The following is a 13,523-nucleotide window of genomic DNA, read 5'->3' as shown; positions in this document are numbered from 1 at the left end:
CACCCCTCCTGACTCTGGGCACTGCTGGGAGGACTCTGCACCCACCCCTCCTGTGTCTGGGCACTGCTGGGAGGACTCTGCACACACCCCTCCTGTCTCTGGGCACTGCTGGGAGGACTCTGCACCCACCCCTCCTGTCTCTGGGCACTGCTGGGAGGACTCTGCACCCACCCCTCCTGTCTCTGGGCACTGCTGGGAGGACTCTGCACACACCCCTCCTGTCTCTGGGCACTGCTGGGAGGACTCTGCACCCACTCCTCCAGCGTCTGGGCACTGCTGGGAGGACTCTGCACACACCCCTCCTGACTCTGGGCACTGCTGGGAGGACTCTGCACCCACCTCTCCTGTCTCTGGGCACTGCTGGGAGGACTCTGCACATACCCCTCCTGTCTCTGGGCACTGCTGGGAGGACTCTGCACCCACCCCTCCAGCGTCTGGGCACTGCTGGGAGGACTCTGCACACACCCCTCCTGACTCTGGGCACTGCTGGGAGGACTCTGCACACACCCCTCCTGTCTCTGGGCACTGCTGGGAGGACTCTGCACCCACCCCTCCTGTCTCTGGGCACTGCTGGGAGGACTGCACCCACCCCTCCTGACTCTGGGCACTGCTAGGGGGACTCTGCACCCACCCCTCCTCTGTCTGGGCACTGCTAGGAGACATCAGGCATTCCCCCCCCCTTGGACCCCCCCTACAGTACATAGCATGTGTGTCACACCTGGACACAATGGCAGAAGTCACAGTCACAAAAAAGGGACACAGTCTGTGCTAGTAGCCTCTGCACTCACCTGATACCCTGGTCGCCCATACAGCAGGGGGTACTGTGGGAGGATCACATCCAGCAATGCCAGGTTCTCCTCCAGGCTGAATGGCTGTGACCTCTCCACAGACCTTGACATGGTTCCAGGAAATCAGGAGCAGCAGCAGTGTGGTAGAATCGAAATATGTGCAGGCAAGTGATCCCTCATGGGACCTGGCTGCCTTATATCTGCCTTGCTGGCCTGTTTCATGCACAGGAGTACAGAGTGATTGGTCACTCACATTTGCATCCTATGTTTCCTCCAATCCCTTCAAACCTAGCACAGTCAGTGGGTTCTTATTGTGTTTTTTTCTTCAGCATGATGTCAACCCCACAAACACATTGCAACAAAGTAGATTCATTCCAACTGACTTCTGCTGTGCACCTTCCAGAACAAATTCAAACTTAAAACTTGGTCTCCATGACAACCAGCATGCATGTAGGCCTTAATACTTGTCCCTCATGTGTCCCCTATGTAAAATTGAGCTTCACACACAGGTACGGTGCGTTCCGGGCCCCTAGGGCACCCCAAATGCATAGCAATGGCCCGTACAGGCGTGTGTACGGGCCGTACCACTATGAGTACGCATACGCAAGAACACCCATAGTGGTACGGCCCGTACACGCGTGCGTACGTTCACTATCACCATGGGTGTCCTCGCGTATGCGTACTCGTAGTGGTACGGCCCGTACACATGCCTGTACGTTCACTATCACCATGGGTGTCCTCGTGTATGCGTACTCGTAGTGGTACGGCCCGTACACACGCCTGTACGTTCACTATCACCATGGGTGTCCTCGCGTATGCGTACTCATAGTGGTACGGCCCGTACACACGCCTGTACGTTCACTATCACTATGGGTGTCCTCGCGTATGCGTACTCGTAGTGATAGTGAGCGTACAGGCGTGTGTACGGGCCGTACCACTGCGAGCACGCATATGCGAGGACACCCATTGTGATAGTGAACGTACGCACGCGTGTACGGGCCGTACCACTACGAGTACGCATACGCGAGGACACCCATGGTGATAGTGAACGTACAGGCGTGTGTACGGGCCGTACCACTGCGAGTACGCATACGCGAGGACACCCATAGTGATAGTGAACGTACGCACGCGTGTACGGGCCGTACCACTATGGGTGTTCTTGCGTATGCGTACTTACTGACCGTACACATGCCTGTGCTCACCATCACTATGGGTACACATACGGCAGCACTCCCATAGTTATATGGGAACGTACACAGGCCCTCTTAGCAGCAGTACAGTGGTTTTCACACATCACAGTGGTGAGAGGCAGCACACAGGAAGGAATAGGGCTGACATACTTGTCCATGGATGGACATCAAGGCATTGTCTGGGCAGTACTACATGTGTGGGGCACAGGTGTGACAGGCTGTGATGTGGCACATGACTCCTGAGTCGAGAAGGCACCAGATGTATGATGAGATGTGTACACATGTAATGTGTGACGGTGCAATGTGTGCCAGGCATGCCCTTGACTCCTTTGACATGTGTGCATGTCGTACTGCACACTTGTGATGAGCGTCACTGGCATGGCACGGACACCAACACACGGAAGTGTCCCCTGATGCCCGGTACAGGGGTTACCACACCTGACATGTCACTACCCACGGTGCACGATGTGACTAGGTCATGTATGTGTGGGGGGTTCCCATAAGGTTGATGTTGGAGCACCCTCAAAAGCTGCAGCTGTTGCAGCAACCAACATGTGTCTGTGTGTAGATTGACATTGCACACTGTTCCGCACACCATGCCACATGTGGTATCGGATGTGAGGTGCGTATGTATGCATGGGACACAGAGTAGCGTAACAAGGACATGTCTGCATCCTCTCTATGAATGTGTGGTGAGTCATGACATGTACACCTTCATGGCAAGGTGTGTGGGCTGTCCTAGTGTAATGTCATGTGACCTGTGGCTCTAGTGTTCCGCTACCAGTCTCTGCAATCGACATCCTACTTCTGCTGATGTGTGGATGTATGTCACTCCTGTCTTGCGTCTGGCTGTTCACTTGCACTGAGACACAGCTAATCCCATGCCATGGCATGTGGAGGTTCACAATCTCCGTGTGTAGCTGGGTCTTGGTAGGAGTGTCACCTGGCAGCCATACGTGTCCAGGGCATGTGGCACATACCTGACTCCGTATGTAGCATATGTGTATAGACAGATTAACATGTGCTCAGTACAAATTAATTGTTGTTGTGGTGCACTCACTCTTCCTTGTCACTTCCAAATTACTGCAGAGCGCCGCCTCTTCCCCGACCAATTCCGGACTTGGCTGCCATGCGGGAGAATGACTGTATCCGGTGCTACCGCTTCCCCCAACGGTTGATTCTGGATTTGACGGCGAGACTGGCACCACACCTGCAACCACTGCACAGGTATCCTACGGCACTGACACCCAAGCTGAAGGTAATGGCAGCCCTACATTTTCTAGCCACGGGTACCATTCAAAATACCATAGCTCATGTTGGTGGCATGTCCCAGAGCATGTTCTGCCGTGTGCTGCATGATTTCTTAGAGGCCATGTTGATTCACCTGGATGACTTCATCCATTTTCCTACCCCTGAAATGTTGACTGGGGTCAAGCGTGGATTCTATGCCCTGGGAGGAATGCCCCATGTCATTGGGTCCATAGATGGGACACATGTGGCTTTGGTACCACCACAGGCACAGGAGGTAGCGTACCAGAATCGCCAGCACTACCACTCCATCAATGCCCTTGTGGTGTGTCTGTCCAACATGGTGATTTCACATGTCTGTGCTCGTTTTCCAGGATCAGCACACGATGCCTACATCATGAGGCGTAGCAGGGTGCCTGAAATGATGACGCAGCTGCGCAACGAACGAGCATGTGTTGTTGGTGGGTACACTCTGTCTGTCCTGTATTTTGCGTAGACTTCCAGCACGACCGCTTCTCCTGTCCTGCTTATGTCCATGTGCTTTCCATGTAGGGGACGCTGGCTATCCCAACATGCCATGGCTGATCACACCTCTCCGCAACCCCATCACGCCGGCCCAGCTCCGCTACAACACCGCCCATGGCCGGACAAGGCGAGTGATAGAGAGGACGTTTGGCCTCCTGAAGAGCCGATTCAGATGCCTCCACAAGACCGGCGGCGCCCTCCCATATGCCCCGGCGAAGGTCTGCAAAATCTTCATGGTCTGCTGCATGCTGCACAACATGGCAGTTGAGAAAGCTGTGCCACTCATCCTGGATCAAGATGACCAGGACCATCCACCCGTGGAGGACGAAGGGCTTGGCAATGGGGCTAGTGATGTGGAGGATGTGGAGCCGCAAGAGGACATCCGGACTCGGCTCATACGCGACTTCTTTGCTTAGTGGTGAGTACCAGTGTCTGAGTGTGCACGCATTGGTCCCCGTGTGGCATGTGTTGCGATGTGTGTCTCCACCTGCATGTATGGCACGTGAGTCAGAGATGTGTGTGGGTGTGTCACTGGAGTGATGGTGCCAGTGATGGTTGTATTTCCCCAGTCATAATTGTGACCTAGCATGTTGTCATCCATACATGTGTCGAGTACATGCACATGCAAGTGGCTGTGCTTTTTGTGGCTGACTTCTTGTGTGTCTCTCTTCCCCAGGTACTTGCGCATGCCGTCTGCTGGTTGCATTGTTGTGGCACTGCTATTCCTCATGGACACGTCATCGTGTGCTGACTCAGCGTTACAGGCACGGACACGTTTGGAAGTCTCCTTAGGGTAAGGGATGCATCAGGGGTGTATTGGGTGTGGCAGTTGTTCACGATGTATGCACACTGCCCCTGTCGATGTTTGGTTCCTCTGCAGACATGTTGCATCACCATGGTACACATTACATGCAGCTGGGTACACCTGAATAGATGGTCAGACTTGTTGACAGTCATCTGTGATGGGATAGTGGATTGTGATGATGGCATCAATGTGTGTAACACTGCCCTCGGACACATACGGTTTGTATTGGCTTGACATGCTGTGGGACTTCCACATCAGCGGATCAATGGTGTATGGCAGGATCTCCGTGAGCAGCTGGGGGTGTTTAGCTGTTAGCCGACACTTGTGTGCCAGTTCCATGGCTATCACGCATTTGTGCTGCAGAAGGGGGGTGCCAGTGTTGGACCCACATTTTACTCCACATGAACTGTTCATGTGTACTTCGAGTTGCCTCTGCAATCCCGAATACATGACTAATAAAGGTGTCCCTATGCCTCCAAGGTGCCTCTTCTCAGTCAATTCTGGTGTGTTGCCACGGTGCATCCGGCATGTCTGGCATGGTTTTCCGTGATAGTGGCTATGTGTCTATGTATCGAGTAGCAAGATGCAAGCTGTGTGTGTGGGATTAGACTGTGTATTGTTCATGATGTCCATGACTTTGTGGGTATTGTGACATGTGCCATCCCCATGCATCCAAAGTTGGCCAGGCCCCCATTCTCTGCATCCACCGGACTCAAGCTTGCAGGACATGGTTCTGCCACCTGTCTACACATACCTGGGTGCCCCCCAGGACACTCGACATGATCCCTGACCTCTGCGCATGACTGTTGCTGTACTCAATATGTCTGTTGGCACGGTTGTGCGGCCACCCCCTCAGCTGGTTGGGCCCATCACGGGTGTGTATGGTGCTCCATGTCTGTCTTGCCTAATACACTGTGACCCGTGTGTCCTGTGCCAGACTCAGGCCCCAGGGTGTGGATGGTTGAAGTCAAAAGAGAACTCAGGCATGTTTACAAGACACATGTAAGGTAATAATGCAACCAGCAGGCATCTTCTCTTCATGGTGTGACTTTTTGTTTTAGTGGGGGGGGGGGTATGACATGAGGGGCTTTTCCGGGTGTTTGGAATCCAAAGTTCACTAGGGGAGTTGGTGTCCTTGCCTTTGGAAATCCTCAGAGTCCATGCCACAGTTTTTGTCAACATTGGTCAGACAGTGACCAGCAAGGCCATGTGGCAGAGAATGTCTTTTGATGCTGTGCTGCTGTTGCTCCAGTGGGCCAGGTGCCAGGCCAGGTGTCCTGGGAGATGGTGCTGTAGCGCCGACCCTCACGGTCTTTTCCGTGGACGACCCGCCCTCCTGCGGGGACCCTCAGAAGCAGGCCGTGACGATGTTTGGGATGCTCCATCGGATGTTTCCTCCTCCTCCTCCTGATCCCTCCCTGTGGGTGGTGATGTTCTACGCCTTCTGGCACAGGGAGTGTTGGACAGGCCACCCGAAGGGCTTGCTCCCTCCCCGCACGACAGGGCCCAAGCCCCGGCCCGCCAGGCGTGACCCACAAGAATCACCCGCACCCCGTCCCCCGACGGAACTCCTGCCCCCGGACCTCCATGTATCACGGGACTGAGCCACCACCGGCTCCCCCGGCCGGCTCAAGCCGCCATCTTGGGCCCTGCACCACGAGGCCGCGTGGCCTCCATCCGACCCTAACCCTGGGCCTGGCCGGCCCCGACATCCCGGCACCACCATCCACCCAGGAGGTGAGCGGACCACTTGGCAGGTCAATGGGAGAACGAAGCGTCAAGGGCTCTCCCCCGCCAGGTGCCGATCGCCTCCAGCTCCCCCAGGCACTGGCTCCACCCCCTGCTGGGTGTCTGGACACCTTCATCCCGGGCCCTCCGACCTCCAAGTGCGAGGGTCCGGACATCAAAGGGCGCCAGACCTATAACTAGGGCAGCTCCGGAGCAGGACGATAGTTGTATCCTGGAGTCGAGAGACACCGAGAGAACTCAGCCTTGACGGACTACTGGCGCTGCCGTAGCCCTACCTTGTGAACTATCGCCCTGCCTGCTGGCGCTGCCGCGGCCTTCTGCAACATCCATCCTCGTCGGGACCTGCTGGCGCTGCCGCGGCCCGTTGTAACGACCATCTTCACCGGGACCTGCTGGCGCTGCCGCGGACCGTGTACCGACCATCTTCACCGGGACCTGCTGGCGCTGCTGCGGACCGTGTACCGACCATCTTCACCGGGACCTGCTGGCGCTGCCGCGGACGGTGTATCGACCATCTTCACCGGGACCTGCTGGGGCTGCCGCGGCCCGTCCCAGCTAGAACACCGAGCTCGAGGATTGTGAGCTAACCACCATACCACCTCAACTACCAGACTGGTAACCAGACTGTCCCGCTACCCCCTTTCCCCACCTTGAGAGACTTGAATAGAGGGGACCCCTGAGTCCAGACCTCCTTGTACCATTTCATCGTACCGTAAGAAATTACCTATAAAGAACGCTGAATCTTCTCCTTGTGTGGTGTCTGTCTGTGGGGGCGGAAGTTATTTATCTGTACGATCGCTGGAGACGGCTCTCCCCGGAGACCTCTCCCGTTGTCCTCGGCCGACCCTCCCGGTCCGTCTAACATTGGTGGCCAGCGGCGCGATCCGAATCAACGCGTAATCGTACAGAGAGTAGCTCACCCCACAACAAAACCACGATGTCAGCCAAAGATAGCGGTTCCACTGACAAGTTCCAAATGGATAAGTTGGAAGAATATAGCCACCGCGAACTTAAACAATTCTGCATGGAACTAGGCATTGCTACCACCGGCCTGAGTACCAAAGACGATTTGAAGTGCGCCCTTGAGTCGTGGGCAGAAACTGGGGTCACCGGATCACCCGACCAAAACAGTGTCGCACCAGAGGGGAACGCCACGGCTCCCGAGGAGCGGGGAACGGGCCTCTCGCAGGAGGAGATCCAAGAAAAAGAAAGAACCAGATTACATGAGTTGGAAATGGCACGACTCAAGATGGACGGTGAACTAAAGTTAGCCGAGCAGAAACTAAATCTAGAACATCTGCGGCTCCGAGAAGAACGAGAAGAAAAACAGAGACAGAGAGAGCTCGAGGAAAAAAGAATAACACTCGAACACGAGCGCAAACTGGCGGAAATAGAACTTCGGAAACAGAATAAAGAACCGGGGGTGACTGAGCGACCGCACACCCCGGGAGCAACCGAGAAAAAAGTCCACATCCCCAAGGATGTTGTCCGAGAATATGTCCGAGAAGACGACATACAACAGTGGTTCAAAGCCTACGAGATAGCCATGACCTCCCACCAGATCGACCGGAGTGATTGGGGAGCCGGACTAAGGGGGAGGTTCGTCAACGAAGGCCGCGATGCCCTATTGCAGCTCCCAGATCACCAGATGTCGTCCTACGACCACATGAAGGCTGCCCTCCTCACCCGCTACGGCCTCACGCCCGAGATGTACCGCCAGAGGTTCAGAGACTGCACCCGGATCCCGGGTACAACTTGGGTGGAGTACGTCAACTATTTCAGCCGAGCCTTCAAGGGTTGGATCAAGGGGAGCCATGTAACGACCTACGAGCAACTCTTTAACCTTATGGTGTGGGAGCACCTGTCGAACAACTGTTTCGTCGAGCTCAGGCAGCACCTCCTCGACAGTAAGTTGACTGACCCCCGGCAACTCGCCGCCGAAGCTGACCGATGGGAAAGCACCCGAGTGGGCCGGAGAGGACCACACGAGCAAAACCGAAACAACCCAGGCCAGCACCGTTCCCGGGGAGGAGGAGGAGGCCAGGGGCGAGGGAGAGACACCATCCCGGCAACACCCGTGGCCAGCACCACGCCCCCGGCCGGCCGGGGCAACCCCCCGATGCGCCCGGGGTTCCGAGCCAACGTCACGTGCCACCGATGCCAGCGAGTCGGCCACTACGCCAATGACCCGAGCTGCCCGCAGAACCAAACACCAAAGCCCCGCCAGGTAGCTGCCGCCGCCCTGGGGGGAGAACGACTATCAGAGGAACAGGAAGAATATGAGCCGGCCCAACAGGAGTGGGAACCGGCCGCCATGGTCCTCGCGTGCCTAGGGGGAAAAGACATGGTCCCGCGGGCTCCCCTACCCGCCAACACCCGGAAATATGGCCAGTGGGTGACCATTAATGGACGTCGGGCCGAGGCCTTACGTGACACAGGCGCCAGTGTGACGGCCGTCCGCTGTCACCTGGTGAAGCCCGAGCAGATCATTCCGAACATTCTCTGCCCCGTTCGCTCCGCCGACAATTCCGAAAGTCTGTGTCAGATGGCCTACGTCCCCTTCGAATGGGGAGGGGTCTCCGGCCTGTTGAAGGTGACGGTCCGGGATGATGCCCCCGTAGACTGCCTCCTGGGGAATGACCTTGAGAGTTCCCCGTGGGCCACCGTCGAAAGAAGAGAGCACCTGGGGATGCTGGGCCTCCCGGACTGGGCCTGCGTAACCACCCGGTCCATGGCCGCCCGTGCCGTCCCCCGATCCGAAGAACCCGAATGGCCAGCACCTCCGCCCCCGGTCGCCCCAGTAGAGGACAACGACGAGGCCAACCCCCCAGAACCAACGGCCGAAGGGGTCGCGCAACCCCCGGACCTTCCCGGCCTGGCTCAGTGGCGTCAAGAGGGGGGGCCCACCCAAGAACAGTTCCGCCAGGAGCAAAAGACCTGCCCCTCCCTCGAGGGACTCCGCCGGCAAGCCAGCGCCCAGAGCGCAGGGGACTCCACCGGAACTCATTGGGTCTATTGGGATAACGACCTGCTATACAGCGAACAAAGAATCGCAGAGCTAGGGGCCAGTCGAGTGCTGGTGGTACCTCTCCGCTTCAGAGACTTCCTACTAACTCTGGCCCACGATGTCCCCCTGGCTGGACACCTGGGCCAGGACAAAACCTACAGTCGCCTAGTGACTCACTTTTTCTGGCCGAAGATGCGGAACGACGTCCTTAACCACTGCCGGTCCTGCCCCACGTGCCAGGCCAGTGGGAAGAGCGGCCGTAAGCTGAAAGCCCCTCTGCAACCCTTCCCAGTGGTCACCACCCCGTTCGAGAGGGTAGGAATAGACATTGTGGGGCCCCTGGACCCCCGCACGGCACAAGGACATAGGTTCATCCTGGTACTGGTGGACCACGCCACCCGCTACCCCGAGGCGGTGCCCCTACGAACTGTAACAGCTCCGGTGGTTGGCCGGGCCCTAATGGGGATCTTCTCCCGGGTGGGCTTCCCCCGAGAAGTCGTCAGCGACAGAGGCACGAACTTTATCTCAAAATATATGAAGTCCCTCTGGCAACAGTGCGGGGTCACCTACCGATTCACGACCCCCTATCACCCCCAAGGGAACGGACTAGTGGAGCGATTCAACCGCACCCTCAAGGGGATGATTGGGGGATTGGAAGAGCCCCTCCATCGCCAGTGAGATGTACTACTCCCGTGCCTCCTCTTCGCCTATCGAGAAGTTCCCCAGAAGTCCCTCGGCTTTAGCCCTTTTGAACTCCTGTACGGGCACCCTGTGCGAGGGCCCCTCAGCCTGGTCAAAGAAGGTTGGGAGATGGCCCCCCTAAAGACCCCTCCAGACGTCTTCAAGTACCTCCTGGCCCTACGCAATCAGACCCGGCGCTTCCGGGAGATGGCCAAGGCGAACCTCGAGGCTAGTCAGGAGGACATGAAAAAATGGTACGATCACAATGCCTCCTCCGTCGAGTTCGAACCTGGTCAACAAGTGTGGGTGATGTCCCCCACCGAACCATGTGCCTTACAAGATAAGTGGACGGGGCCCTTCAAAGTGGTCGAGCGCAAAAGCCCCGTCACTTACCTCATCGACATGGGGACCCCCCGGAACCCCCTCCGGGTCCTCCACACCAACAGACTCAAACCACACTTTGTGCGCTCAGAACTCAGCCTCCTGATGGCTACGGACAGTGGGACGGAAGAAGACTCCGAACCCCTCCCGGATCTCCTGAAGACTCAGGAGAACGACGGCTCCGTGAACGGGGTCCGGCTCTCCGATGCCCTCACCCCAGAGCAGCGCCAGGGCTGCCGGGACCTCCTGCTGCGGTTCACTACACTGTTCTCCCTCACCCCCGGGATCACCCCTTGGTGCTTGCACGACGTGGACACTGGGGACAGTCCCCCTATCAGACACCGGGCCTACCGCGTGCCAGATCGGGTACGGGCCTGCATCCAAGAGGAAGTGGCCAAAATGCTCACGATCGGGGTCATCGACCCCTCGGACAGCCCCTGGGCCAGCCCGGTTGTACTGGTCCCCAAAGCCGCTGCCCCCGGCACCACACCTGAACTGAGATTCTGCGTCGACTACCGGGGCTTGAACGCTGTCACCCGGACCGACGCTCATCCTATCCCCCGAGCGGATGAATTGATCGACCGGCTGGGGGCCGCCCGCTACCTCAGCATCTTCGACCTAACAGCGGGCTACTGGCAGATCGGTCTCACACCCCGGGCTCAGGAACGGTCCGCCTTCTTTACCCCCGATGGCCACTACCACTTCAAGGTCATGCCCTTCGGCATGAAGAATGCCCCCGCTACTTTTCAACATCTAGTGAACCAGGTCTTGGCGGGGCTCGAAGAGTTCAGCGCCGCCTACCTGGACGATATCGCTGTGTACAGCCGCCACTGGTCCGACCACCTCCTCCACCTCCAAGAGGTCCTGCAGGCCCTCCAGCGGGCCGGCCTCACGATTAAGGCCGGCAAATGCCAAATTGGTCAAGGGTCCGTGACCTACCTCGGGCACCAGGTGGGAAGCGGGCTGGTGGCCCCGCTGCAACTTAAAATTACTGCCATCCAGTCCTGGCAGCCCCCCGTCACCCAGACCGAGGTCCGAGCCTTCTTGGGGCTCACCGGCTACTACCGGCGGTTCATGAGGGACTACGGCAGCATTGTGGGGCCCCTCACGGGTCTCACGTCCAAAAACCAGCCGAAGCGGATTAACTGGACCCCCGACTGTCAAGCGGCCTTCGAAAAGCGGAAGGCCGCCCTGTGCACTGCCCCTGTGCTCCAGGCCCCCGATTACAGTCGGGAATTCATTGTACAGACAGACGCCTCCGACCACGGCATCGGAGCGGTTCTTTCCCAGCTGAACCCCGAGGGTCATGACCAGCCGGTGGCCTTCATCAGCAGACGTCTCCTGGCCCGAGAACAGCGCTGGAGCACAATCGAGAGGGAGGCCTTCGCAGTGGTGTGGGCCCTCAAAAAGCTCCGGCCCTACCTCTTCGGTACCCACTTCCGGGTACAAACTGACCATCGACCCCTGCAGTGGCTAATGCAGATGCGGGGGGAGAACCCCAAACTATTGCGCTGGTCCATCTCCCTGCAGGGAATGGACTTCACCGTGGAACATCGACCGGGCCAGGACCACGCCAACGCCGATGGCCTGTCACGCTTTTTCCGCCTCGACGAGGAGAGTCCCCAGGAAGATGGGTGACTCTCCCCGCCTTCAGCTGGGGGGGACGCATGTTGGACAGTCCACCCGAAGGGCTTGCTCCCTCCCCGCACGACAGGGCCCAAGCCCCGGCCCGCCAGGCGTGACCCACAAGAATCACCCGCACCCCGTCCCCCGACGGAACTCCTGCCCCCGGACCTCCATGTATCACGGGACCGAGCCACCACCGGCTCCCCCGGCCGGCTCAAGCCACCATCTTGGGCCCTGCACCACGAGGCCGCGTGGCCTCCATCCGACCCTAACCCTGGGCCTGGCCGGCCCCGACATCCCGGCACCACCATCCACCCAGGAGGTGAGCGGACCACTTGGCAGGTCAATGGGAGAACGAAGCGTCAAGGGCTCTCCCCCGCCAGGTGCCGATCGCCTCCAGCTCCCCCAGGCACTGGCTCCACCCCCTGCTGGGTGTCTGGACACCTTCATCCCGGGCCCTCCGACCTCCAAGTGCGAGGGTCCGGACATCAAAGGGCGCCAGACCTATAACTAGGGCAGCTCCGGAGCAGGACGATAGTTGTATCCTGGAGTCGAGAGACACCGAGAGAACTCAGCCTTGACGGACTACTGGCGCTGCCGTAGCCCTACCTTGTGAACTATCGCCCTGCCTGCTGGCGCTGCCGCGGCCTTCTGCAACATCCATCCTCGTCGGGACCTGCTGGCGCTGCCGCGGCCCGTTGTAACGACCATCTTCACCGGGACCTGCTGGCGCTGCCGCGGACCGTGTACCGACCATCTTCACCGGGACCTGCTGGCGCTGCCGCGGACCGTGTACCGACCATCTTCACCGGGACCTGCTGGCACTGCCGCGGACCGTGTATCGACCATCTTCACCGGGACCTGCTGGCGCTGCCGCGGCCCGTCCCAGCTAGAACACCGAGCTCGAGGATTGTGAGCTAACCACCATACCACCTCAACTACCAGACTGGTAACCAGACTGTCCCGCTACCCCCTTTCCCCACCTTGAGAGACTTGAATAGAGGGGACCCCTGAGTCCAGACCTCCTTGTACCATTTCATCGTACCGTAAGAAATTACCTATAAAGAACGCTGAATCTTCTCCTTGTGTGGTGTCTGTCTGTGGGGGGGGAAGTTATTTATCTGTACGATCGCTGGAGACGGCTCTCCCCGGAGACCTCTCCCGTTGTCCTCGGCCGACCCTCCCGGTCCGTCTAACAGGGAGGGTTGCCCATGTTGTCGGCCATCCGACGGAGTGTACTGTGAATTCCCGTGAACACCGTCACGAGCTCAGCCTGTCTGTCCTCCATCCTCCGTTGGTGTTGCAGTAGACAGGCATGTAGCTCCGCATGTTGCTGGGCCTGCTGGGTCTTGATCCCCTCAAGGACGGACACAACCTGGGCCATGCCCGTGGTGTCCTGCCGGTATGTGTCCAGGATGTTTCGGACATGGGAATATACCGGTTCCCCAGCCAACTGGCCAGGCTGGCGCCTCCGCCGTCCTCCACTCCCACCACCCCTGCCCACTTGCGCCTGGCCTGCCGTT

This window comes from Triturus cristatus, chromosome 12 (assembly GCF_964204655.1).
Source record: "Triturus cristatus chromosome 12, aTriCri1.1, whole genome shotgun sequence".
Classification (NCBI taxonomy): Eukaryota; Metazoa; Chordata; class Amphibia; order Caudata; family Salamandridae; genus Triturus; species Triturus cristatus.
The sequence above is the reverse complement of the archived record's forward strand: the minus strand, read 5'-3'. Positions refer to the sequence as shown.